Raw genomic sequence first — 27,647 nt, forward strand, 5'->3', positions numbered from 1 at the left:
GTTTGGTCAAGCACCAGTCTAGATGTTGCTGTGAGGGTATTTTTTAGATGTGATGAGCATTTAAATCAGACTTTGAGTAAAGCAGATTACCCTTCCAATTATTTGAAGGCCTTAAGAGGAAGATAGAGGTCCCCAGAATGGAAAGAATTCCACCTCCAGTCTGCCTTGGGACTTAAGGCAGGTTTCAGATTTTCCAGCTCCCACAGTCATGTGAGCCAATTCCTTAAAATAAATGCCTCTCCATAGATAGGTAGACTGATGAATAGGTTTATAGATACTATACACATAAATACATATACACATATACATAAACACATAGACATCTTATTGCTGTTAGTTCTGGTTCTGTTTATGTGGATGAACGCTGGCTAATGCAGGTATCTATTTACCCAGCACAAGTCCTGGTCTGACACCTGAGCAGGGAAAACGGGAGTTAGAGCTAGATGGAGAAGTGGATTTGGGGGATATGGAGAGAACAGTTATACGGGTGCCTCCTGCACAGCAACCATTGGCGTGGCAGGAGAGTGTGGGTTTCCTTGGGGTGGAGCAGGCACTCTGGAAGACAGCTGGGCTTCCACCATCTTACTGACCCCACAGCTGTGCCTCCAGAGAGAACCAGCACTCAGAAGCCTTCCAGAGCTGGGGGGCCACAGTGACCAGCCAAGAAGACAACCACCCCCACTTCCATTAAACAGAACAACTGGCCCTTTCCCTCCTCCTTCTTGCCATGTACCCTGAAAGAGCTGAAGGGGGCTGGGCGCGGTGGCTCACGTTTGTAATCCCAGCACTTTGGGAGGCCGAGGCGCGCGGATCACGAGGTCAGGAGATCGAGACCACGGTGAAACCCCTTCTCTACTAAAAATATTAAAAAAAAGAAATTAGCCGGGCGTGGTGGCGGGCGCCTGTAGTCCCAGCTACTCGGAGAGGCTGAGGCAGAAGAATGGCGTGAACCCGGGAGGCGGAGCTTGCAGTGAGCCGAGATTGCGCCACTGAACTCCAGCCTGGGAGACAGAGCGAGACTCTGTCTCAAAAAGAAAAAAAAAAAAAAAAGAGCTGAAGGGAAGTTGTGGGGACCAGCACGATGTACCGCCTCCTCTCACCCATCCACCAGTGCTACTTCCCAGCAGCTGTGCTCAACCTTGGCGGCACATGAGAATCACTGAGAGGTCAGAAAGAAATACTCCCACTCAAGCCCCACCCCAGAATCACTCAGCCTAAGAGAGAACTAGAAGCTCCCAGTTGGAGCCAGGGCTGAGAACTCTCTTAGAGCTGCAGACAGGACAGCTTCTGCTAAGACAAAGGGAGAAAAGCAGCTTTGAGGCTGGACATCTTAGAGTGAACAACACTGTGTCTTCAAGTGTAGAATTAGACTGTCCTAGTAACAGTGAATAGAAAGTTATGGAATCTGTGGATTTCTCAAGTGTATAGAAACTTATGGAATCTGGCTAACATGACATCACAGGACTCATTACCCAAAAGAATAGTATCTTTGGGCTGAAGTTATTGGTGAAAATTCAACTGAGCAAGGAGATTTCATGTGCATATTCTAGTGAGTTGAGGTGCCTCTGTGAACAGGCTCCAAATGAATCATTTCATGAACTGAGCCAGGCCTCAGGCTGTGCCATTTTTTCTACAAATGATCTTCTAGAAATCAGATAATCTGATAGTTTGCTCCCTAATAGAGAAGCAGGATTATAAATGCAAAGTTATATAAGTGTTATTCAAGCCAGAAATTGACATTTTGTCCAAAGCCTGTACCCCTAGCACTGCTCTTCTCTAGACAGGCAACTGCTGGGGCCCCGGAATTAAAGCAGGATGTCAGCTCACCCTCCAGTCCTCCGTCTCCTGCCCCTGCTCCTCACAGCTCCACACCTGCCACGAGAGGATGTTCACCAAATGCCTGTGGGTTCTTCCCACTGCTCACTTGCAGATGCAAAGCTTGGGGTGGGCTCTTCTGCATTTTGCTTTTTTTTCTGCTGAATATTTCTCCTTCAGATGCAGAGATAAGGAAAAATCTTAAGGGATGGAAAAGGATGGGAACAGCCTGGCTTTGCATTGCCTTCTCTAACTTTATCCTTCCTATGTATTTTCTACACATTTTTCCCCTTCCCCAATTTCCTTGTGATTTTTCTTGGCCTTACTGTAACAGCAGTGAATGTAGTGATGGACATGAGGGGAAGGCAGTAAGCTCAACCTTACTTACCAAAATAAATGAGTAATCCGATTGCCCGCCACAAAAAGGCCCCCAAGCGCAAGTTTGGTGAGACTAAGTCGTGTGTGTATGGTGTGTGTTGTGTGTGTGTAAGGTGTGTGTGGTGCATGTATGTGTGGTATGTGTGTATGTGTAAGGTGTGTGCACGTGTGTGTATGCACATCCCATGCGCATGTTTTATACTGCATCCTCATGGGAAAAAAAGAGCCCTTTAGGACTGAAACTGTATGTGAATCTATATTTGAAGTGGGATAATATTTAATATTACATAAATTATGGTGTGATCACTTATATGTAAATAGAGCATTGTTACTTTTGAAATAATATGATGATACAAAGCAAACATTAATATTGGGTAACATTTTATTACTTATCATTTATAACAATGTGCTATAACTATAAAGTGCTTCATACACACTATTAGACTTTGTTTTCACAAACACAAAAAATCCTTTGAGGTAAGAGATAATCTTTCCTTTTTACAAACAAGAAACTGAGACCGAAGAGAGGAGTTACTTGCTATAAAGAGAAGATGCCATAGCAAAGAGAGGACCCAAAAGTAAAACCTGTTGATTCCATGAACCAAGAATTTTCCCCGTGCCTTCGACAAAATAAGTACTAAGCAAATATTAGAAGTATTAGAAGTGTATCTTCAGAAGCATTGCAGAGAAGGCAGCTGCAGGAAAACCAGACAAGTTTAGCTAATGCCTTCTCACATTAGTGTTAGGTCCTCATCCACCTGGAGCAAATCATAATCTCAAGGATATATTCCAGGTGAGAGTCGTAGAACTTGTCTCTACCTAGAAATCTAAGAAATAATTTCATCATCCCTGTGACCTCTAGATAAAGCCATACATGTGCGCATTGTAGTATAAATGTGCAATCTGCTTTTCTAAAGACCATCAGAAGAGAGCCCCTAACTTCTTTCATTGATCAATTCCGATATTTAACAGCACTCACTACTAAGCAATTTTTACATCAAAACCTATTTCTTCACCTACTCAATGTGCACTAAGAAGAAGTTGGTCACCATCTTTCTTTATAATTACTTTTCACAGATTTTTAAGGCAGCCACAAAATTTCTCTTCATTCATAAATCATCTTAGCTCTTTTAGTTTTGCTTTTAAGCCTTCACATTTCCAAGCTCTGATTAACTTTGATGGCTCTATGCCCTGAGTCTCCTCCAAGCGTTTCAGATCACTGCAAAAGCCACAGAAGCCAGAGCAGAAGACGGAAAGATTCAGGTTCCATATGCGCCAGTGGGGAGGGAGCCCGCTGCTGAGGTAGAGCCTATCAGGTTTCCTCCTCTACCCAGAGCCTCTCACTGCTGAGTCATGATGCTCCCAGACACTCTCCAAATGTCACCTACAGCCAGGTCAAGGTCCTTTCTTCCCAGTATTCTCATCAAATTACAGTCTCAAAGTGCCTACTGTAAGAAATGTTGATGGTTAAGACTTGATAAAACCGTATGATTTTAGTGCAAATAAATATAACATTTATGATTCTAATGAGAGAGGTCACATCATAAATATTCAAAATATGAACAAATGGATGAATAAATTAACAAATGAATGGGCTCATTTAACTTTATGAAAATAACTTATTTGCACCCTTATTTTTGGTGTTTAGTGTTTGTGATGAGGAAATGAATGGACAAATGCATATTCAGGAATAAATTGTTATAGGATAGTTTTTTAAATAGAGTGTAATCAGGGCTCTCATGCAAATATAAAATAAATTTGTCTAAAAAGAATGAGATCATGTCCTTTGCAGGGATATGGATGGAGCTGAAGGCCATTATCCTTAGCAAACTAAAACAGGAACAGAAAACCAAATACTACATGTTCCCACTTACAAGTGGGAGCTAAATGATGAGAACATATGGACACATAGAGGGGAAGAACACACACTGGGACTTATCAGAAGGTGGAAGGTGGGAGGAGGGAGAGGATCAGGAAAAATAACTAATGGGTATTAGGCTTAATACCTGGGTGATGAAATAATCTTTATAACAAACCCCCATGACACAAGTTTACCTATGTAACAAACCTGCACATGTACCCCGACCTTAAAATAAAACTTAAAAAATAATAAAAACTAATGTGTCAAAGATTTTAATTCATTAATTAATGAGGAAACCAGTAAGATGCTAAAACTGGTTCAGAGGAGAATTCTAGGGCTGACACATCTATAGACAGAAAATGATGCTTAAATGAATTCACAAATAAGATGTAAAACTGGTTTGTTGAGGAGAGGGGAGGAAAGAAAATCAATTGCATGTATGATATAATGATGAATAAGTGGGGTCTTGTACTCAAGATGCTCACAAAGAATTATGAAACCATTATAATTCAAGATCATGGACACGTGCCATGTGAAGGGAGAATTGGGAAAGGGAGATGTTCTGTTTGCTCAGAAGAAGATGGGAGGATTCATGGAGGAAGTTTTCAGTGATATGTGTCTTGGAGGATTCCAGCTTTCAAAGACACTGTGAGGATATTGTGAGTAAATACCTGGCTCCATCTGGAAGAATCTAGTGTATGAAGTCAAGGGCTAGGAGACAGACCTGGAAAGGAAAGTCAGGGACAATCATGGAGAACCTTGAGGACCATGTGGAAGGCAGAAAGGATATACTGAAGGTTCCTGAGCAGGAGAGTATAATGGGCAAACAGCAGAATGATGACCTCCCCCCACCTGAATGGCAAATAAGTTGAAAAAGAAGACAGTTGACTCTAGGGAGAAGATTAGGCGTTAACTGCAATAGTCCAGGGAAAAGCAATAATACAGACCTAGACAGGGACTACAGTATGGATAATGGGAAGAAAGAGACCCAGATGGGTGCTGTCTTCTCACCATTCTCATCATTCTGGCCTTCTAACACCACACCAACAAAACACTGAGATTTCTGCAATTTTGTCTCTCCACTGGAGGCTTTCAAACACCAGCAAAGCTATGTTCTTTATGACTCTCTCTGTGTCCACACCAACCCTTCAGCCACTTGCTGTCTGATCTCCCTGTCCACAGAGCAAGATTTCCCTGCCTCTGTGCTCCCTCTGAGATCTGATGTCCCCCCTGCTTCTCAGCCAATGCTTTTAAATGACATTGAACTACCTGCTAAAGTGCATCCATAAAGTGTTCCTATTTGACCTATGGAGACATCACATTCCAGGTCTGCAGAATGTTCTCCTGCGCTGTTAATGCATGACTAACTACTTTAATCACAAAAATAAGCTCTCCGTCCATGGTATTTTGCAGGTACAGGTGCAGAGATTTCAGCAGTGGCAGAGTGCACTCAGGCACCATGGCAACCAGTGCGTCAGCCTGGGTACACTTAGCAGCAGTGGAATAGTCAGCTTTCCATTCATTTGAGCTGACAACAAAAACTAGAGATGTTTTGTCCTGCCTTTCCCTCTCAAAGTCGGCTGTCTGGTGAAGAAGGAAATGTTTGGCAGGTCCCAGAGCAGCACAGATACTGGTCTTTATACCCAGGCAAAATTAGGGTGGAAATTGCAGCCCAAATTGGCTCAAATGCTTTTCCAGTGTATCTGCAGAGGCTGCCATCTGCGGGAGTTCCAGGCAGGGCTGGCTAGGTGTGTGTGCTGCCTGCTGGTGTGTCACTTAATGTTGCTTTAACTTGATTTAAAATCACTTGCCAGAGACTGTCCTTCATCTCTGCCCTGCCACATTTTATGGGCTTATGAAATAATATGCATTTTGTGGTTACTACTATAGCCCTTGTGTAAGAAATGCCTAAGGTACCAAGATTTTCTTATTTTCAGGATTGTTCTGGAGGAGATTAAAACTCAACTAAAACTATCTTGAGCAAAACTGGGCCTGTAAAGCCTTATATAACTAGGCAGTCTAAGGGACTCAAATAATATGTTTTCATCTACCTACTCCTTTCTCTCTCAACACTTGGCCTAATGTCCTCCTAATCCTTATGGTTTGTATAAGCACAGGGCTTGGCCATAGACAATTCTGGGCTTAGAGTTCCACATTTGCAATCCCATAGAAAAGGGGTGCATCTTTCTGCTGGTGCATGCATACAAAATCCCAGGGAAGGGCTCTGATTAGCCTGTCCTGGGTCACATGTTTATCCCCAATGAGAACTATGAGGAGCGAAGCAGGTAGGGTTGCTTGCACTGTGGTCAGAGGAGTGAATACTGTGATCTGCATCCCCAGAGATGCAACAAGAAAGAGAGAGGAAAAGATGGTCGCCACATCAAAACAATAGCTGAAGCCGAAAATGTAGAAGATTTCTCAACTAGCTAGCACTTCAGGATTCACAGAGTGCCCCACTTGCAAATACACTGATCATAACACTGTGGGGTTTCCCATGTCCAGGGTACATCATTCACACTGTATGCTATGTCATGGCCTGCCAGGCCTGCCCTGCACATTGAATGCTGGGGGAAGTTACCCCTGAAGTTGTGCAATCTCAGGGCTATGTCTGGTTACTCCCAGAGGAATGAGAAGAAAAGTGGTGTCAGAAGCTGAAATTAGATCAGAGGCCAGTGCATCCACAGGACTAGAGAGATGAAAGAAACCAAAGGTCTAAGAGATGGGAAGTTTTCAGGCAGCGTGCTGGCCTCGGAGGGTAACAGCAACAAGAATGTGAAAAGCAGCCTGACTAGGACAGGCACTGTCTGCTCTCTGGCATCCCCTTTATTTCTGGATGGACATCAATGTCTCTGAATGAACAGGACGTAACTCCAGCTAGAAGAATTGTGCCTGCAGGGGGGCTTGTGTCCCAGCTGAGGCAGGAATAGAAGAGGGGGAACAGGTGCTCTTGCCCTTGTCAGGGTAGCTGTCTCAGCAGAGGTTATGATATGACTCCTGGCAGGCTTAAGCCTTCCAGGCAGAGCTGCGTGGTGGTGAGTAGGCTGTGTCCCCTAGTGGAAGGCAGGCTGATATTCAGCTGGGACACAACACCATGCCCTGCCAGTTATTGACTCCTGCCATGTCCGTTCTGATTGATCAGTGCCTGTCCCAACCACTTACCAAATATTTTTCCTGTCTCCCTGATTCTGGGTGCCTTTGTCCACTATCTCATTTGCTTCTACCATAAGCTCTCTCTTCTCTTTCTAGGATTCCAATTGCACTTAAGTTAGACCTTATTACCACATCTCAAGTATCTCTTACACTCGTTTCTATCTTTCGATTCTTTTTCAGTGTTTCAGTCTGAGTATTTTCTTCCAATCTTTCCCTTAGTTCAAAGGTTATTACCTCTGAAAACAATGTCCAATTTTCTGTTAAACCTATTACCCTCTCTTTTTGTGGTAAAATATATATAATGTAAAACTGACATTTTAACCATTTTTAAACGTACAAATCCATTACTCTTTTAGTTATTGTATTTTTTAATTCTATAATTTTTATTCAGTTATTAAAAAAATAATTTTCAGTTCTCTTTCTCAATCTTGTCTTTTAAATCCCTAAAAATATTAAGCATAGTTATTCTAAAGTCCATGTATAATATCTTTACTTGTTAGATTCCTCATAAGTCTATTCAATTTTGTCACGTGTTTCGCTGGGTTTATGGATCAATACTTGTCTCCAAATGCCAGATTGTCTGTTTCATACTAGGAAATATATACTAAAAATGGTAAAATAATTTGAGGCTCTGGTTGATTTCATCTTCCTCCAAAATGGACTTACCTTTGCTTCTGGCAGGCAACCAAGAAGTCTGACAATAACAAGTGTTGGTAAAGATAATAAGTGTTAGTGAAGCAATGAGAATACATACACTTGCAAAACAATTTGGCATTTCTAGAAATGTTGACTTTTGACCCCTCATACAAATCCATTTTATAAATGAGAATACTGAGGCCCAAAAGGGTTAATTGGCCCAAGACAACATTGTTTTAGAGGCCAGGACCCAGAGACAGACTTTTACCTATTTTTTTTTATTTTATTTTTAAGTTTTGTGGTACACGTGCAAATTAGTTACATAGGAAAACATGTGCCATGGTGGTTTGCTGCACCTATCAACTCATCACCTAGGTATTAAGCCCAGCATGTATTAGCTATTTATTCCTAATGTTCTCCTTCGCCCCAACCCACCCCCTGACAGCCCCCAGTGTGTGTTGTTCCCCTCCCATGTGTTCTCATTATTCAGCTCCCACTTATAAGTAAGAACATGCAGTGTTTGGTTTTCTGTTCCTGCAATAGTTTACTGATAATGGCTTCCAGCTCCATCCATGTTCCTGCAAAGGACATGATCTCATTCTTTTTATGGCTGCATAGTATTCCATGGTGTATATGTATCACATTTTGTTTATCCAGTGTGTCACTGAGGGGCATTTGAGTTAATTCCATGTCTTTGCTATTGTGAATAGTGCTGCAATGAACATATACATGCATGTAATGCATCTTTGTAATAGAATGATTTATATTCCTTTGGGTATATACCCAGTAATGGGATTGCTGGATTAAATGTTATTTCTAGTTCTAGATCTTTGCGGAATCACCACACCATCTTCCACAATGGTTGAACTAATTTACATTCCCACCAGCAGTGTAAAAGCGTTCCTTTTTCTCTGCAACCTCACCAGCATCTGTTGTTTCTTGACTTTTTAATAATTGCCATTCTGACTGGTGTGAGATGGTATCTCATTGTGGTTTTGATTTGCACTTCTCTAATTATTATTGATGTTGAGCATTTTTCATGTTTCTTGGCCACATGAATGTCTTCTTTTGAGAAGTGTCTGTTCATATGCTTTGCCCACTTTTTAATGGGGTTGTTTGATTTTTCTTGTAAATTTGTTTAAGTTTCTTATAGATTCTGGATATTAGCCCTTTGTCAGATGGATAGATTGCAAAAAAATTCTCCCACTCTGTAGGTTTCCTGTTCATTCTGATGATATTGCCTAGATTTTCTTCTAGGGTTTTTACAGTTTTTGGCTTTACATTTAAGTCTTCAATCTGTATTATTTTTTGTATACAGTGTAAAGAACTTGACCCATTTGATAGCAAGGCCTATGCTCTTTTCCTTACTACCTTGTCTCCAAAGTTTGACTGCAAACAATCCAGGTTAAATCATATCATGACTTTCTTTTCTCTTCATCTTTTAGAAAGTCCATATCCCACTAGACCAATTCCTTGGGGCCACTATTTATAGTAATGTACTACCTACCCATTATTTGCTACCCTATCCTCATTGTCTGGAATGGTGCCTGAAACATACTTAAAAATTATTGGTTGAGTCTATTGCCCATGGATCCCTGTAATTCTCAAGAACCAGAGGCATCTACAACCATCTGTCTGAATTATCCAATCAGAACAGGCTCCTCACCATAAGGTTCACTGGCCAACTACTTTGTAGGATGAGGGGTCTTTTTTGCCCAGTATTCATGAGTCATAGATAAGGGTCTGGCTGAGATGTAGCAAAGTTCCTGACAAGTGGGGTGAAATTGTTTTTCTCTTTGATAGCCCTCTATAGCAACAGGAAGGTCCTGGCCTGGGGCTTTGGCAACCAGAAAGGATGGGCATAATACCATACAAATCTATCCAAACTTTCCTTTTCAATAGGGCCTCACTGATCAATGTCACCATCAACCTTCTCAAATCTTGTTATTTCCCTCCAGTTCATACTAACAAGGAAGTTCACTTTATTTATTTATTTTTCAAATCCTACTTCCAAGCAATAAATTTCAGAGTGATTTTTAAAGAGCACATCTTTCACTTCACCTCTAGTACAAACAAAATGCAGCCATTGTGCATTTATGGCAGCTCCAAAGCCCATCTCTCAGTTGGCTCTCTGTTGTCCAGGTGGCTTCCATCTTTCCCCCGATGCTGTGAAGAGCTGTCCAAGCCTTAAGTCTCTCAGAGCGGGTGTGGGGAGCTGGGATGGAGCTAGAACAGGAACCCATATGGGAAACAGGAAACTAACTCCCCCATTTTCTCCCTAGCCTCAGCAAGAACTTACCAGGGATGGGTACATTCCTCCAGCAGGGCTGGACTATCTGATACTTTATGAAAGTCTGTTCTCCCAAGGCCTCTGCTACCCACCACCCACCCCCAACCACAAGAGGATGTATTAGTCCATTCTTGCATTGCTATAAGAAATGCCTGAGACTGGGTAATTTGTAAAGAAAAGAGGTTTAATTGGCTCACGATTATGCAAATTGTACAGAAAGCATGGTGCTGGCATCTGCTCAGCTTCTGGGGAGGCCTTAGGAAACTTACAATCATGGCAGAAGGTGAAGTAGGAGCAGGAGCAGGAGAGAGAGCAAGGGGGAAGGTACTACACACTTTTAAACAACTAGATCTCGCCAGAACTCACTCACTATCCGAGAACAGCACTAACGGGATGGTGTTAACCATTCATGAGAAATCTGCTCCCATGATCCAATCACCTCCCACCACACCCCACCTCCAACATTAGGGATTAAAATTCAATGTGAGATTTAGTGAGGACACAGATCCAAATCCTATCAGAGAATATTTCAGAAGAGCCAATCACTCACTGGCAAACTTCAGTTCTAAATAGGAACCAAAGATTTTTTCACTAAAATAAATAATAAGAAAACATTTTACTTTAATTTAACTTGATAAATAGGTAAAAGACAGGAGCAGGAAGAGGGTATTATAATTCCACTACCACCTACTAAAAGGTAACAACCATGACAGATATGACCAATTCCTTTCTATTTCTTACAATGCATTGTACATACTCAAGATCATCCTGTGTATATAGTTTTGTAAGTACTTTTTTTGGCATAATATTATTCATTAGTATTTTCCAGGCCATTAAAGAATGTTTATTAATACTTCTTTAATGCCTTTATAGTACTGTAGAGGTAGTATAATTTTCTTAATGGTTCCTAATATTGGATAGTTTCAAATTTTTATCCCCATAGTAATCTTTATTATCTACTTAGCACTCTGTTCTCATGCCTCATAGCTCAATAATTTTTTAAAGACTTTGAAGTGCCAGTATCATCCTTTCAGCAGAGCTGAGGAATCTGATTACAGTTTTCTCATGGAGAAGGAGTCTCACACTTTTTTTTCCTTATAACACATTTTTCCTGCTTTACATATTTCCCCTCTTGCAATTTTTCAAGATCAGCCTTGAACCGATTTTAAATAGGTTTCTCTGTGGCCAGGTATTCTGTGCTATATTCTAATCATCTTTATGGACATTTTGGAATTATATCAGATTTTAAACAAGAGCTATTTAGGAGATTTATGAAGAGCTGGTACTCCTGCATGGACAACTTTACTTGGTAATTATAAGAAGAAACTTTAATTTTGGAAAATGTAGTTAGTGATCCTTCCCACCCCAACAGCCAGATCTATCTTAGCATGTCACTTCGAAGCACAATGAAAATATTCTTAACTGCTGTAGAATGGACTTGAGCATGCTGGACACAGTAAATTGAGTATCTGTCAGGTGAAAGGCACAGGCCCAGAAACTGTCTTCCCTTGCACACTGAGATGTGGCTCTTATGTTGAATCCAGCACATAGAAATTTGCTGAGAGGTGTTTCTAGGGGATGGGGATATCAGCTGCAGACATTTGCAACATCTTCCTGTGGGCAGACGCACAGGGACCATCTTACATAGCTGTGCAAATGAAATGCATCTGACCTGCAATGTCGAACGATGAGAACCCAACACCCACTCTCATATATGAGTGCCAGGCTGGGAAAGTATTGAGCAGCTGGGGATTCCTAATCCTAACCCATCCAATAAAAGTCAAGTGAGGGTCTTACCATGTGCTAAGCTCTGTGCTAAGTGGGAGCTACAGAGATGACTGGGGCATGGTACCTGCCCTCACTGAGCTTACAGTCTTATGGCAAAGAAAAATATGTAAGCAAATAACTGCAAAGGGTGTACCTCATGATGTGAGTGGTAGGTTCTTAGTGCAACAGGAGACAACAGAAGCAATGATCTCTACTCAGCAGAGGCAAGTAAACACTGAAAAAAGGAGGAAGCACTTGATTTGCCTCTCGAAAGATAAGCACGGACCTGACAGATTAAAATGGAAAATAAAGAAGTTCAGGAAGAGGGAGTAACAGTAATAGAATTTGTTGAGCATTTTACTATGTGCCAGACTTCTCTATAAGTCTTTTTTGCATATTATTTCATTTAATCCTCACAACACTACAACAAGGCAGATTCTATTCTTACTCTCACATCTAAATGAGACAAAACAGAGAGGAGATAAGTACCTTGCCCAAAGTCATACCTGTAGAATCTTAAACAGCAAGATGCATTCAGGTAACTGTCATTATTTCAACATTGGTGGAGTGTGGAGTCTGGTAGGCATGGAGCCAGACCTCAAAGAGCCTTGAATGTTATGCTAAGAGATTGGATTTTAATCCTGCAGGCTATAAAGAACCAAACATTTAAAGCTTCCAAAAGACAGATCTGATAGGAAACCAATTTGGAGTCAGGAAGCCTATTCAGAGTCAGGAAGCCAATTTGGAGACTATTAAAATAGTCGTAGGAGAAAGGGATGAGCTCTTTAGCGAAGGCTGAGAAAGAGAGGGCAGAAGTCAGAGCAGTTAAGGAGATGGGGAGCTGCCTTTCTGGTTCCTGTTCCTCGGGGTATGTGGTTTCCTCTGCAAGGTCCACATGCAGCCAATAAAATCTGCATATGACCTATTTCCTAAGTAATTGGGACAGGAAACGGGGAGGTGTGGCATCTGCAGTGACCGCACTCCCTGACTCAGGTGTCTCCTAAGCGTGTGCAACCCTCAGCAAGGCCTTTCCACTGCTGAGGATAACGGTCCCATTCTCTAGAAACCCAAAGGACGAACCAGGCAGAAGATGCCACTCTCGGGTCTAGGGTCCCCCATGCCTCTGTCACAGCCACCCAGACACACTCAAGTTGGTCCAAGACTGGGATGTGGTTTTGGAAACATCTTCCCACTTTTTCCTCTTCTGCCCTTCAAGATCTGCCAAATAATAAGGACATAAAATGGCATAGGATGAGAAAAACAACGTCAATAAAACTTTTGTGAAAAGTTTTATCAATCTAGAGCAACGACATATATGATAAAACAGTATTGACTTGGTCTGTTTCTTCTCAGTTTGTTATAACTACTGCATGGAATTGTAGCCTACATTCTGTGATTGTTCCTTCAAGAAAAACTAAAACTCAGCTGTGTTAGAGAATTCTAGGGTGTGTATCATTTGTCTTTCTTTTGCTGAGTATATACAAGAGAGCTTTATGATTAACTGATTATAAAGAGGAGAAAGTTTCATAATTGGGTTTTATAGAACTGTGGATTTTGCATTAATTGGTTTACTGCAAAAAGTTGGAAACATTGATTCGAGACATTAGACCACTCTGATTAAATTTATGGTACATGTGGGAAGATTGGAGCCAATTACAGGATTAAGAGTCCACACTGGTGATGTAATTCTACCTAAAATACGGACTATCTGGTGATTACTTTAAAACTCTTGACCCTGGTTTTTCTACTATATACTCATTTCTTCAAAAATTGTCCCCACTGGGAGGAATTGGCACACTTAGCTTTCTAGAACAGAAGTGAGATTCAAGAACTCCTTTAATTATCCATTTTTGGACAAGTTCATGGAATACTGTATCATTTTAAATCTTATTATTTGTAACATTTAACTATGTGAACATTTTTAGTGTCTAGCAGTAGATAATTTGAAAAGGTGATTGGCATATTTATAGAATGGAATATTACACAAACATATAATTGCATTGTTTCAAGTCTGCTAAATTACTTATGAAATACTCACAACATAATGTTAAAAGGAAGCAAAACAAGTTACATAACACCATATTCAGTGTGATCCCAAATATATGAGCTTGTGTAAGTGCACGTGTGGATATTTGGGGGCCAAGCATTCTGGAATAAACTCTTACAAAATGTTTGTAGTGGTTATCTCTGGAGATGGTTTGATAGTACATTTCTGGGTTTTTAAAATTCATTTATAATTTCCCAAAATTTTGGAATTTTCTACAATGAATTAATATGTCTTTGTTCTTTGGTAATTCAGAAAAAACATAATTTTGTAAATGACTTTTGTCCTTCAAAGTGGTTCCGTTGGAGACTGCACAATTATCACAAAGATGCTGTCCTTTGCTCATTTTTGTAAATTACTCCCAAATCCAGTCCAAAGCAATGTTTTTACTTTATAACTACATTTCATTGTTTTTTCTTACTTTGAAAAATGTTCTTATGCTGTTCACTCATCCACTTTGTTCTATATCCTTGGCTTCAAATATTTAGTGGATTCCAAATGTAAAATGTGCCTTCTTAAGACAAAAATGTACTATTCTGAGGATATTTGAAAGACTGTATAAGGGCTCTGTATTAGTCAGTTGAGCCACCATAAGAAGATACTATAGACCAGGAGGGTGAAACACAAGAAATGTTACGGGAGAGAGTCCCGAATGGGATCCAGCATGGCTGGATCTGGTAAGGACTCCTTTCCTGGCTTGCAAATGGCCACCTTCTCACCATGTCCTCACATGGCAGAGACACTGAGAGAGTAACAGAGAGATAGAGAGCACTCTGGTGTCTCTGTTTCTGAGGACACTAATCCTATCAGAATAGGGACCTATACTGGCCTCGATTGGATCTCTTAGAGAAAGCCCTGGAGATGACCTCATTTAACCTTAATTTCTTCCATAAAGACTCTGTCTCTAAATACAGTCACATTGGAGGTTAGTGCTTCAACACATGAATTTGGAAGGAACACTATTCAGCCCACAGCATGTTCTGAAAGTATTTCCAAATGAAGAGTTTCCAAAAGTTTTTGAGCATTTGTTGCCATAAAGCATATTATCTGTCCATTTTCATACTGTGCAGACAACACCACTTATTTCGATGAACAAGTTTCCAGGGACTGTGTTTCATGGAATGATTTATGATCAATTCTGCTATAATGCTTATTTCTTAAACACAAATTAGCTCACATGTGATTGTGAAATGAAAGAATGATGTTTGCATCCAGAAATTTTGTGACTGCTTCTGTCATTTTCCTGAGCACATTTTTTTTTTTCATGCAGTCAAGTACAAGCTTTCTCCAAAATAAGGAAAAGGCCTTAGAAATATATGAAGACATAAAGACAAAAGCTTAAAATCCTACAGAAGTTACTTTAGTGCAAAACTGGCTGCTTTAGAGACTTCATAAACAACCACATTTATTTTAAACCTATTTGGGGAAGCTACAACTACAGATGAAAAGGCTGCAAATATATTTTCTCCATGTTAAGAAAGAAAAGGATGAAGAAAACTTTGCCCTGAATTAAATTTTAATGTTGATGAAAATTGTCACTATTAGAAATGAACCACGCATAAGTTCCAGGGCTTTGGGCTGCAAAGGACCAATACTAGGTGCACAGGCCAGCATGCGGGTTTCACCAGGCTAGTGTTTTATTGGATTATTTTTGCTTTTATCTATCTTTGGTTACAAAGTGCTATTGATTTTGAGGGATCCTTCTAATCCCATTTTCCTCATAAATCCTATTATTTTTAATCTGCAATTTTACAGAAGACATGGTTTTTTGCAACATATATGGAGTTTTTGCAGAAGTGCCAGTACGTCAAACATTTTATGCTAATAAAAAAACTGATTAACTACATCACTGTATAATCCTCCCTCCTGCCTCCTTTCAAAACTCAACTCTTTTGAAAGATTTCCTAATCACCTGTCTGCATCCCCACCAGTTCAATTGCTAACACCCCCCACCATGTCTTTTACTCCTATTTCATGGTGCCCTCCACAGTTTATTAGATGTCTTTCTCAGTGAACTCTGAGTTCCATGAAAGAATAAAAAAAAACAAAAAACCCTGTTCTATCTTTTAATCCCAGCCATTGATTGTGTAGAGCTACTGACATTCATTGAGTGACATTAGCCAGATGGAAGGAGTCAAGCTCTGAGTGTAGAGACCCTACAGGTTGTACTAACCACTGCATTCCTAGCATCTAGCATATAGGATGCGCAATAGACACGTGTCCACTGAAATGGGTGCCATGAATGAATGAAGTGACAGCCTCTATACTGTTTATACCATCTTCCTACAGACCTGCTTTCCATATGTTAACTTGGTGTTTTTCACCACACCCAAGAGCTGGCAAGATCAAGAAATAGTTCCATCTTGGATATAAGAAAATTGCCCTGTATACAGTTAAAGGGGCTAGAGAAGCCCACAGTCAGAGCAGTCACAGACAGGGCCTGGATGAAGGTCTGCCAACTTTCAGGCCATGACTCTTTTTGTTCAGGCTGAGTTCTCACCTTATTTTTTTTTTTTAACTTTTGCATCAAGTTCCTATACCCCAGATTCAGCTTCCTGCTAGACTACATAAATGATTTCTGGAACTGGCATACCTATACACACACACACGCCATCATCCTACTTTGTCTCATGCTATTCTTAGATGGGATATCATTCATATGTGATATCTAAATTTTTCTAAAACTGCCTAGGGGTTTAAAGAAAATGTCTGCGACACACAGATTGCCTAGTTCGTAAGTATCAACCAGCAGTTCCTTCCAACCTCTCAACAAAACCCATCCTCCTTTGACAATCTCTCTCATAGACTCAAGATTTCTGGGTTCCAGGTTTTGGCAGTTGTTCATACTCACCACGCTGCTCCCATCTCAGAACCTTTGCACATACTGTTCCCTCTGCCTAGAAAGCATCCTCACTCAACTCTTAGATCTTCCTCAGGCCCCTCCTCCGGAAAGCTTTCTGTGACCTCCACGATTACACCAAATTCCCCTGTGATAGGTTCTCATAGCACAATATACCTCTACCTTGGGTCCCTTGTCATAGATGCAATTTTACAAGGATGTTTGTGAGTCACTGATGGATATCTGCAAGGTAGCAGACTCTATGCTGGTTTTTTCCCCAAGTACAGAGCTTGGCACATTACTGCTGGGCCCATCCTGGCCTCATCTTCTTGTTCACTTCACTGTGGCATCCCAGCCACCTGGGTGCCCTTTCTGGTGCTAGCCTCAGTACCTGGATCCGTTTTTTCCAAACTCTTCTTAAATAATGTCTGAGCTGCATGCTTTTTTCTGTTGTAATCCTCTATTATGCCACAGAGGCCCTATTAATGTGATGGTTATATGTGGGGAAGGAGAAGTGCTCGATAGTACTATAAATAGGGCCCAGTTTTCAGATGAGCTCGTGTCCTCGGGCTGTAACCTTCACAAGCACTTCTCAGTTTTGCTTCTTTTGTTTCCTACTGCCTTTTCCCACCTCCCAACATGAAAACCAGAGGGTACCGAAGTTGGGTATTTCCTTTCCCCATGTCAATCAGTCTTTTGTGAAACCCCCGTAGTTTAAGCGCTGGTAAAGTTTAATAGTTTCTCTTGAGAGCAGATCTCGTTAAAACAACAACAACAACAAAAACCACAGAATTTTCTGGGTATAATTCAAAAAGGCTATCTTTTTTTTTCTCACCTGCTGGAAGGACAAAGGGATTTTTTTTTTTTTTCTGGATTTCACTGTGAGAACCTTGTAGGGCTTTTGGAGGTAAAACTCATGAAAGAGTAGGACCCCACCTCACCCTACACCTAGACCCCGTGGTGTTTTTAACTCTCAGGCTTGTTCACAATGAGCCTTGAGAAATTCATCAGTTTGAGTTTAGATTTTTCTACCCTGGTCCTGGTTCCTGAAGAGTTTTCTGCTTTGGGGCTTCTGATCTGGTAAGCTGTGATTCTCTCCATCTGCCTTCATCTCTTCAATCTTAGGGACAGCATTTTGCCTGTGACCTCACTTCTCTGATGGATAGAAGAAGAGTTGTTGATTTTTCAGTTTGTTCAGTTTTTTCCTCATTGTTCCAAGTCCCTCTCATACTTGACCAGAAACCAGAAGTCTAGTTTCCCCCAGCATCCCCTGCCCCCTGCCCACAACATGAGCAATGGCTTTTTGTCAGTCCTGATTGGCTTCCCTTCCTGCGTCTCTGCGGAGGTCCCACCATGCTATACATTCTGTCCTTCCTGGGCTCCAGAAGGATAAACATCATGTGACTCAGGAAGAAATATTTTGTGGTTGATATATTTTAAAACAGGCTATCTGACTTTCTAGGTAAGCAATCACTCAAAGTTCATATTTTAAGAGGCCTACATTTCTTTTGTGGATTTTTGTCTTATGTCAAGTAAGTAATTTGAGATAATTATTTATATAGAAATAGCCTCGTGATAACAAGGACTTAGAAACGTTTATAAGAGCCTCTCTGTTAATGAGGACAAATGAAAAGAAAATGAAGACAGACAGCAGTGTATGCGCCCGCACCTCTGTGTGTGAGTCGGTCAACAGTCTTTAGAAACATTCACTGCCTGAGAACACAGATAGAAGATAGGCTCTGTAGGAAATTACTAATGAGTTTACCATCTAATCGGAAAGACAAAGCTGACAGGAATAATTGCATGCAAAGCTTTCATCACACAGAAAATCAGAATACCCACAGAATTAGCAAAGTGAAAGATTAAGAACACAAGAAGGATGAAAGGCAAAAACAGGGTCTTACCTGAACCTCTGGGGAGAATGAAGCCAAGGGGAGCTGAGATGGTTGGATGCCTCTCAAACACCAGCCCATGGTTTCCCCTGCATATCTATTTCTCCCTGTTGGTTCCCCTCTTCCCCTCCACCCACATCCTAATTAAGCCCTTTTCTGCTCCTGGCCTCAGAGGAAAGGTGTGACTTTGAGCAAAGGAGAGGATAAAAAAGAATCCTTTGTCTTTTGGGTTCCAAAGGCAGATGCCTTTAGAGAAATAGAAAGCTTGGACACATTGCCCATTGGGAGTAAGAGAGGACATTTTCTCCTTCTCAGGCTAGAAAAAGATTCTCCAGACTTGTGGAAGATAAAAGAGAGAGACAGACAGTGAGTGTATATGTCAGCATGTCTGTGTTGCGTGGAGTCAGTCAACAACAGGAAGAGAATATTGGCAGGTCCCAGATGGAAGGTCTTGGGTCTTGCTTCCTGGTTAGGGTCTCATGGGGACAGCAAAACCCATGAGAGGATTGGTGAGACCCAGTGGTAGAAGAAACTGATCTCTTGGCCCAGATTGAGCCCCAAGAAAGAAGCAAGGCTCTTGAGAGGGAATGGATCTGCACAGGAATCAACAGAAGACCCAATGAATAATCGATGTTTCTGTGGACTGATGCCATGAAGGAGCAGATGTTCCCCTTCCTATCGTGCCTTGCACTACTTAAGCCCACACATATACCCACCTGGAAAGGGAAGGAAAGACTCACACTGAGTATTTCCACTCTTCCCAGAAGAAAGGGGATCTACATTAGAATTAAGTTGAATTATAGAAAGGTACAAAATGTGTTTGTGCATTTAGGTCCAGAGTCACCCTACTAGAGAATATTTGGAAGAGTTTGGATTATCTAAAATTTATTGAATGTCTATTATGTGTGAGGAACTCAGCTAAGTACTTTCCTCTACTTAATGTTCACCACAATCCACCATGTAAAAAGAAATCAAGGCTTAGGAAATTCAGGTAGTTTGCCAAGATTACCAAGTTATTGAGTGGCAGGCTAAGAACCCCAGCCATCGCCAGATAACAAAGCCTGTAGAATTAATCTTTGGTCTATTCTAACTCCTACTGGAGAGCAAGATATGCAGTTGGTCCTCTGTATCCATGAGTCTCACGTCCATGGATCCTCATGACGCCACTTTATATAAGGGACTTGGATTTTAGTATCTTGAGGTGGTGGGGGCTCCTAAAACCAATCCCCAGTGGATCCCAAGAGACAGCAGCAATGGTTAAATACTCCATCCCTGCCTTCACTGAGTTTACAATCTAGAATGAATAGGAGGAGGAGGGTCCCCAAAGAGATTAACCCAGTCCTGGTCAAGAAGACACAGGAGCAGTGTGGATTGTCTTTTATCTTCATGAGAAGGGAATGTCAGCTAGAGATGGGGGACAACCAGATGTAAATTCTCTCCTTCAAAACAGGTAGTATTGGTTTTGGAGTCAGTCAGAGTTTAGTGCAAACCTGGGCTATGTCATGTATTAACTGTGTGGCCTCAGGCAGTTAAGTAATCTAGCTGATCTTCACTTTCTTTATCCTTAAAACAGGAACAATAATATTCCTCTCACAGTCAATGATATCATACAGATAAAATATTCTGCCTAATAGATGGTTGGTGATCAATACACATTAGCTCCTTTCCCCTCCCTCCAGCACAAAGCATCCTCAAGAACTACGACCCCATCCTGAGTCATTCCCAGTTCAAGAATTCCCAGTTTGAGATGCCAGGTGAACCTTCCAAGATGAAGTCAAACCCAAGCTTCTCCTGTTCTCTGTCAGAGAGACATGGCCTGCCTTTGAACCAAAGATGACTTGGACTGTGCAGAATTTTTTGAATTTACTTCAGATTAAAAGAGTCACTCCATGCTGGACGCACTGTCTGGCTATGACTGAGGAGGCCTCTGAACCCAAAGCCCTGGCCATCATCTATCTCTTGCAGACACTCTTCTCAGCTCCCCCATACAGAGATTGAGGGAGGCGGGGATTCGAACAAAGAGAAAACCCCGTGCGGAGGAAAAGTGGCTGCTTATATGCAGAGGCTAGAGGTTGTGGTGTTTGATTTGCATAGGGCTCAGGGGATTGGTTTGGCCAGGTTTGTCACTCATGTAGCCCATGAAAAAATTGGCCATCCCACCCTAGCCTTTTAATATGCAAATGCAGTGCGCCATGATGTTCTACACACGTGGGGCTATGTGGGGGTGGCCATGTTGCCAGGCACATGTGGGGGCAAGAGCAAGAAGAAGAGGGCAGGAATGGCCATGTTTGGGTGGACCCAGTTTCTAATGACTTTCATTTGCATATCAAAGCTTGCCACTGGCTCCAAGAGCCGGGGGGGCCTGCTTTAAAAGAAACGAAAAGGACCCCTTTTCCTCTCTGTCTGCCTAAAATAATTTCTTAGTAACTCCTATAACACGAGGAGGGATAGAAAGAGAAATGAGAGGTGGTCTTTGTCCTCTAGAAGTTCACAATCTGAAGCAGGAAAAGGATATTCATAAAAATAACCGACACAAAGTAGACTGGTAAATTATACAAGAGAGAGGGAAGGTATGATAAAACATGAATTCATACTCACTAGAAAGGGTGTAAGGGAAGGTGTCTTAGAATAACCGAAATTGGAAGTAGGCCTTGAAGGATGGCTGTGACCAAATATTATGAGGAATCGGAGAAGAAGACATAGTAGAAGGAGATTGCAGAGCAGATGGACTAATTTAAGCCAAAGCAGGTGATTGGAAAGCTCATAGTGTGCCCAGGGATAAGATGGGGCCAAAATTCATGTGCAGTAGTGTCTTAGTCCATTTGTGTTGCTATAAAGGAATACCTGAGGCCAGGTAACTTATAAAGAAAAGAAGTTTATTTGGTTCACAGTTCTGCAGGGTATACAAGCAGCATGGCACCAGCATCTGCTTTTGATGAGGGCCTCAGACAGCTTCCACTCTTGGTGGAAGGTGAAGAGGAGCCAGCATGTGACCACATGGTGAGAGAGAAAGCAAGAGAGAGGGCAAGGAGGCGACCAGGCTCTTTTTAACAACCAGGTCTTGCAGGAACTAATAGAGAAACACTCACTCACTGCAATCTCCCAGTCTCAGGGAGGGCATTAATCTATTCATGAGGGATCTACCCCCAGGATGAAAACACCTCCTGTTAAGCCTCATCCCCAACACTGAGGATCAAATTTCAGCATGAGATTTGGAGAGGACAAACAAATCAAACTGTAGCAAGTAGGAAATGGCCACAGATGGACAAAATATGGAGGATTTCTAATGCCAAACAAGGAGCTGAGAGTGTATGTTACATGGAATGGAGAGCCGTCAAGGATTGTTCTGTAAAATGGTAAAAACTAAATGGCTGAGTGGAGGAAAACACCATTACTATTATATGTTATAACTAGTGCAAGTAAATGCATCTTTCTAATACATGCTAAGGAAGTTTTCACTCGTGTCCATGTGAAGAGACCACCAAACAGGCTTTGTATGAGCAATAAAGCTTTTTAATCACCTGGGAGCAGGCGGGCTGAGTCCAAAAAGAGAGTCAGCGAAGGGAGATAGGGGTGGGGCCGTTTTATAAGATTTGGGTAGGTAAAGGAAAATTACAGTCAAAGGGGGGTGTTCTCTGGTGGGCAGGGGTGGGGGTCACAAGGTGCTCAGTGGGGGAGATTTTGAGCCAGGATGAGCCAGGACAAGGACTTTCACAAGGTAATGTCATCAGTTAGGGCAGGAACAGGCCATTTTCACTTCTTTTGTGGTGGAATGTCATCAGTTAAGGCAGGAACCGGCCATCTGGATGTGTACGTGCAGGTCACAGGGGATATGATGGCTTAGCCTGGGCTCAGAGGTCTGACAGAAGTAGTATAATTGGGATAGAACTTTGGCTTATGTCTCTGAATTTAATACTTTTTCCCACTAATCCAAATCTAATGGTTATCAACTCTGGTTCCAAAACAAAACTACCTGAAGAATGTTACACACACACAAAAAAATTACCTATGTCTGGATCCCACTCCTGTAAACTCTGAGTTATTGGGTCTGGTATGGAGCATGGGCATTAGTAATTTTTTAATTCCCCCAGGTGGTTCTCATGTTCAGGCAAAGTTAAAACCCATAAAGTATGGTCCCTGGACCTGTAGCATCAGAATCATCTGGGAGCTTTTTGGAAATGCTGAATCTCAGGTGCCCACCCAAATCTACTGAATCAGAATTTGCATTTTTAACAAAACCCCCAGGTGGCTTGCAAGCATATCAAAATTTGAGAAGTGCTTCTGTACACAACTGCCTACCCATTCCCCACCATTGCCAAGCCCATTTCAGCCAGAAAAGGGCAGAAGGAGAAGCCCCAAAGATCCAGATATGAGACTGTCACTGCATCACATAAGAAAAACATGAAACTTATCTCAAATTTGCCAGGTCAGAGCTTCACTGCATGATACCAAATGACTGATGAGAGAGAAAAAGGGGGGGTGGGAAGAAGCATTTGTTTAGGTGGGAGAAATTCCTGACAGAAGCACTAAACCTCAAAATAATTCTGAAGCAGTTGGGGTCCACAGAAGCCTTTGATGATCGAGAAACGCCCCTGGAGAGGTGGCTGTGACTTAGCGCATGTCCCTGACACAGCAGCGTAGGCTCGCAGGACAGGGAGCCAACACCCAGAGGCTGCTCCTGCTTCAACCTCAGCCACGTGCTCCTCTGCAAAGGGCTCAGGGCTTTCTCCTTCACCTCCGTCCACTCAAGGGACCTTTTATCTGTTGTCATTTTTCCTTGCAATCATTAAGCTGCAAGCCCCCAACTGCACTCAAGTTCAAAGTGAAGGCTCAGGACCAGCCCTCCGTCTGGGGTGGCGGCACTGCAGACCAGTACACAGATGCAGAATCAAACCTTTAACAGTTGGAAACCATCACTACGCACCACCCTGGCTTCAGAAAATGATGATGAAATTGCAAAATTGTGCTTTGTGTTTAAAGTAGATGCCTGGTAAGAAGCCAAAAGTGCTCCAGGGCATGAGAGCCAGGGAGAGCTGGAAGAGAACATTGCAGCAAGAAAAGCTCGCCTCCGAGTGAAGCCAAGCAGCCGGAGCATCACTGCTCACTCCTCAGCGGCTTCCCAACTCATTCCCAGAGAACCATCTTGAGATGCAGAATCTCGGGCTCCGCAAGGAAAAACAGATGTCACTGGGGTCTTCAAAGTTAGCCTGTAACCAAGTCTCAGTGAATTAAGAAATAATTTACAAGTTTTAAAGTGACAGTTTGCAACAGAGTCCCTTCTCTATTTTATTGACAATAGCAAATACCCAGGTTACTCCAACAGTGCAATGCCAAGCAAGGGACTATCTCTCAGAGACCCACTTTCCCCATTTACAAATGGAAACAAAATTAGCACCTTCCTCAAAAGATTATTGGGAAGATTAAATAAAATAGTCCAAGTAAAATGCTTTGCATCATATCTGACACATAGTCAGGGCTTGATAAATGGTTGTTGGTTTAGGAAATATCGCTGTGCGTCAATTACAATGCCTGGTGACCTGTAGCCATTCGATGAATGGAAGCTATTATAATGCCATAGCTTTGGCAGCTGTCTAAAGCCAGACACAATCTCTACTCCCTCTCTCTTTCAGCTGAAATTTTCCAAATATATAAAGACAGTTGTGTAAGCTTCCTGAAATAGAGTACATGATCAATAAATGTTGTTTCCTTTATTCTCCTAGTGTTCTCTTGTCCAAGTAAAAATCCCGCATTGCAGGTCATCTTCTTCCAGATGCCATCTACCAGGTGTATAAATGCCTCTGCAAACAAACTCCCCAAACTGAAGAGAGTTCCACAGATTTGATGAAATGTGCAATAAATACACAAGAACCATAATCCAGCTTGATCTAGAAACAGTAGCTTCCTAATTTGGTGGATCCCTTTTTTTCAAATATAAAATCAGAACTTCACATTGATCATTTACCTTTCCATTCATGGTTCTCCAATTTAATCTGAGATTATTTGACATTTTTATTCTATCATCCATCATGTTTGCTATGTTTTCACCTTTTTTATCTAGAAATTTGAGAGTCTGATTCTGAAGTCTTCATCACCATTTGGTATTAATTTTGTTCCCATGTCTGAATTCCCCAATAGATTTTAAGATATTTATGAACAATAATTTCTAGATTTTGTAACATCCTCTAGAGTAGTATATTTTAAGTTTTTATGACTGCAACTCAAAGTGAAAAATACATTTAACATCGCAGCCCAGCTCATTCACACACACAATCTGAAATAAATGTTTAATAAAATAATATTTGTCTTTATTAGTCAGGGTTCTCTAGAGGGACAGAACTAATAACATAGATTTATATATGAAGGGGAGTTTATTAAGGAGTATTGACTCACACCATCACAAGGTGAAGTCCCACAATAGGCCGTCTGCAAGCTGAGGAGTGAGGAAGCCAGTCTGAGTCCCAAATTCTCAAAAGTAGGGAAGCCGACAGGGCAGCCTTCAGTCTGTGGCCAAAGGCCCGAGAGCCCCTGGCAAACCACTGGTATAAGTCCAAGAGTCCAAAAACCAAAGAACTTGGAGTCTGATGTTCGAGGGCAGGAAGCATCCAGCATGGGAGACAGATGAAGGCCAGAAGACTCAGCAAGTCCGTTTCTCCCACCTTTTCAGGCCTGCTTTATTCTAGCTGTGCTGGCAATTGATTAGATGGTGCCCACTCAAATTGAGGGTGGGTCTGCCTCTTCCAGTCCACTGACTCAAATGTTCATCTCCTTTGGCAACACCCTCACAGACACACCCACTACTTTGCATCCTTCAGTCCAATCAAGTTGACACTCAATATTAACCATCACAGATGCCCTCTGATATTGTCCATTCTATAATATTTTAAATGACCATTAATTGTTGGCCAGACTCACCTGGATGATTTTACAACCCATTACCAGGTCATGACCCCTAGTTTGCAAAACACTGTTCTATAAAACAGCTTAAAATTTTTCCAGCAGCAAGAGAAAGTTCATCTACGCTCTGGGACAGGGGAGAGGTAGCAGTACTGCCCAAAGAAATCTTTTCTTTATCTTTAAAATCCTTGAGAATGTGCACTCACTGCACAATATATTTACACGTATTTTAATAAAAGTTAATAGACTTTTGTCCATTTTTTTCTAGGAAAAATTGTGATCCACGGAAGTGTTCCGTTTTTAACCCCAGGGCTTTGTTTGCCCTATGGCACTCTACTAGGAACCCACTAACAAACAGATATCCTGGTTTGAGAAGAAAAGCTCCACAATTCTAGAAACAGGGCTACTCACACAGCCATTCCAGTAAGAATGGGTCCATTTACTGACAAGTTATCTCCCTAAAGAAAGAAACGTGAGGTGGGATGCAGTAAGTGTTCCATCAAACAAACATTATTTGAGCTTTTCGTGGGATAGGAAGGAGAGATGGGATAAAGGAATGATTAAAGATAGACCAGGAAGATGGGCTTTGTTAGGAGGCACTTCTCCATGGGTCTCTCACATTTCTATATATCTTGCCAACAGAGTGGACTCTCTTTTCAAAGATGTTTTTATACAATCAAATACGCTGAAAAAGAATATGCTTGAATATAGAGATTGTGACTTCCTCTGGAGCAAAGAGCAGGTTTGTCTACTGTCCAGTATAAAGATAATGTCTCCCTCCAGGAAAAGAGTCAGGCAGGCTTACTTCCTGTTATAAACTGTTTGGGATTCCTAAGCTCAGGGTTCTTCCCCTATAATGTACCCACTCAGGTTGCCCTCTATACGTTTTCCTATGGAAATTCAGGCTTAGGGCCTAAATTGCACCAACTCCTAATACTCTCGCTACTGCTATGACAGGAATATCATATCTTCTTGCAGTATATCTGAAATTGTGGCAAGCTAGCTCATTAGCTTGCAGGTAAAATAAAATCTCAGCTCCTTCCCTGTTCTTGATGGCCTCATGTTATTGATTCCAACAGACAAGCTCATGCCTTGAAGTAATAAGTTTATATTTGATTCTTCATTTATTCATACTATAAAAAATATTGAGTATCGAATCAATTGACATGGTTTGTGTCTGTGTCCCTGCCCAAATCTCATGTCGAATTGTAATCCCTAATGTTGGAGGTGGGGTCTGGTGGGAGGTATTGGATCACAGGGGTGGAGTTCTCATGAATGGTTTAGCATCATCCCCTCAGTGCTACTCTAGTGATAGTGAGAGAGTTCTCACAAGGTCTGGTTGTTTAACAGTGGGTGGCACCTTCTCCCTCTCTCTTTTCCTCCTGCTCTGGCCATGTGAGATGTGCCTGCAACCCCTTGGCCTTCCACCGTTATTGTAAGTTTCCTGAGGCCCTCTGTATTAGTCAGTTCTCATGCTGCTCATAAAGACATACCCGAGACTGGGTAATTTAATAAGGAAAGAGGCTTAATTGACTCACAGTTCCACATGACTGGGGAGGCCTCAGGAAACTTACAATCATGGCAGAAGGGGAAGCAAACACGTCCTTCTTCAAATGACAGCAGCAAGAAGACGTGCAGAGCAAAAGGGGTAAAAGCCCCTTATGAAATGATGAGATCTTGTGAGAATCTTGTGAGAACTCACTCATTATCAGGAGAACAGCATGAGGGTAGCCACCCCCATGATTAAATTACCTCCCATCGGCCCCCTGCCATGACACATGGGAATTATGGGGATTACAATTCAAGATGGGATTTGGGTGGGGACACAGCCAAACCATATCACCTTCTCAGAAGCAGAAGCCACTATGCTTCCTGTACAGTCTGCAGAATCATGAGCCAATTAAACCTCTTTTCTAAATAAATTACCCAGCCTCAGGTATTTCTCTATAGCAATGTGAGAACAGACTAACACATCAATGGTAGGTAATTCCAAGAGGATGTGGATTAAAGGTCCAGCATTAGGCAAAACATAATCTTCTAATAAAAAACAAAAGTCACATAATAAAACAAAGGCTAGTAAG

At 41.6% G+C, this 27,647-nt stretch overlaps 1 pseudogene; it reads right to left on the bottom strand.

Moving 5' to 3' along the window:
* The window catches only part of LOC129464114 (heparan-sulfate 6-O-sulfotransferase 3-like), a 388,520-nt pseudogene that overhangs the window by 904 nt on the left and 359,969 nt on the right, over window positions 1-27,647 (bottom strand).

The sequence above is a fragment of the Symphalangus syndactylus genome, chromosome 15, assembly GCF_028878055.3.
Source record: "Symphalangus syndactylus isolate Jambi chromosome 15, NHGRI_mSymSyn1-v2.1_pri, whole genome shotgun sequence".
NCBI lineage: Eukaryota > Metazoa > Chordata > Mammalia > Primates > Hylobatidae > Symphalangus > Symphalangus syndactylus.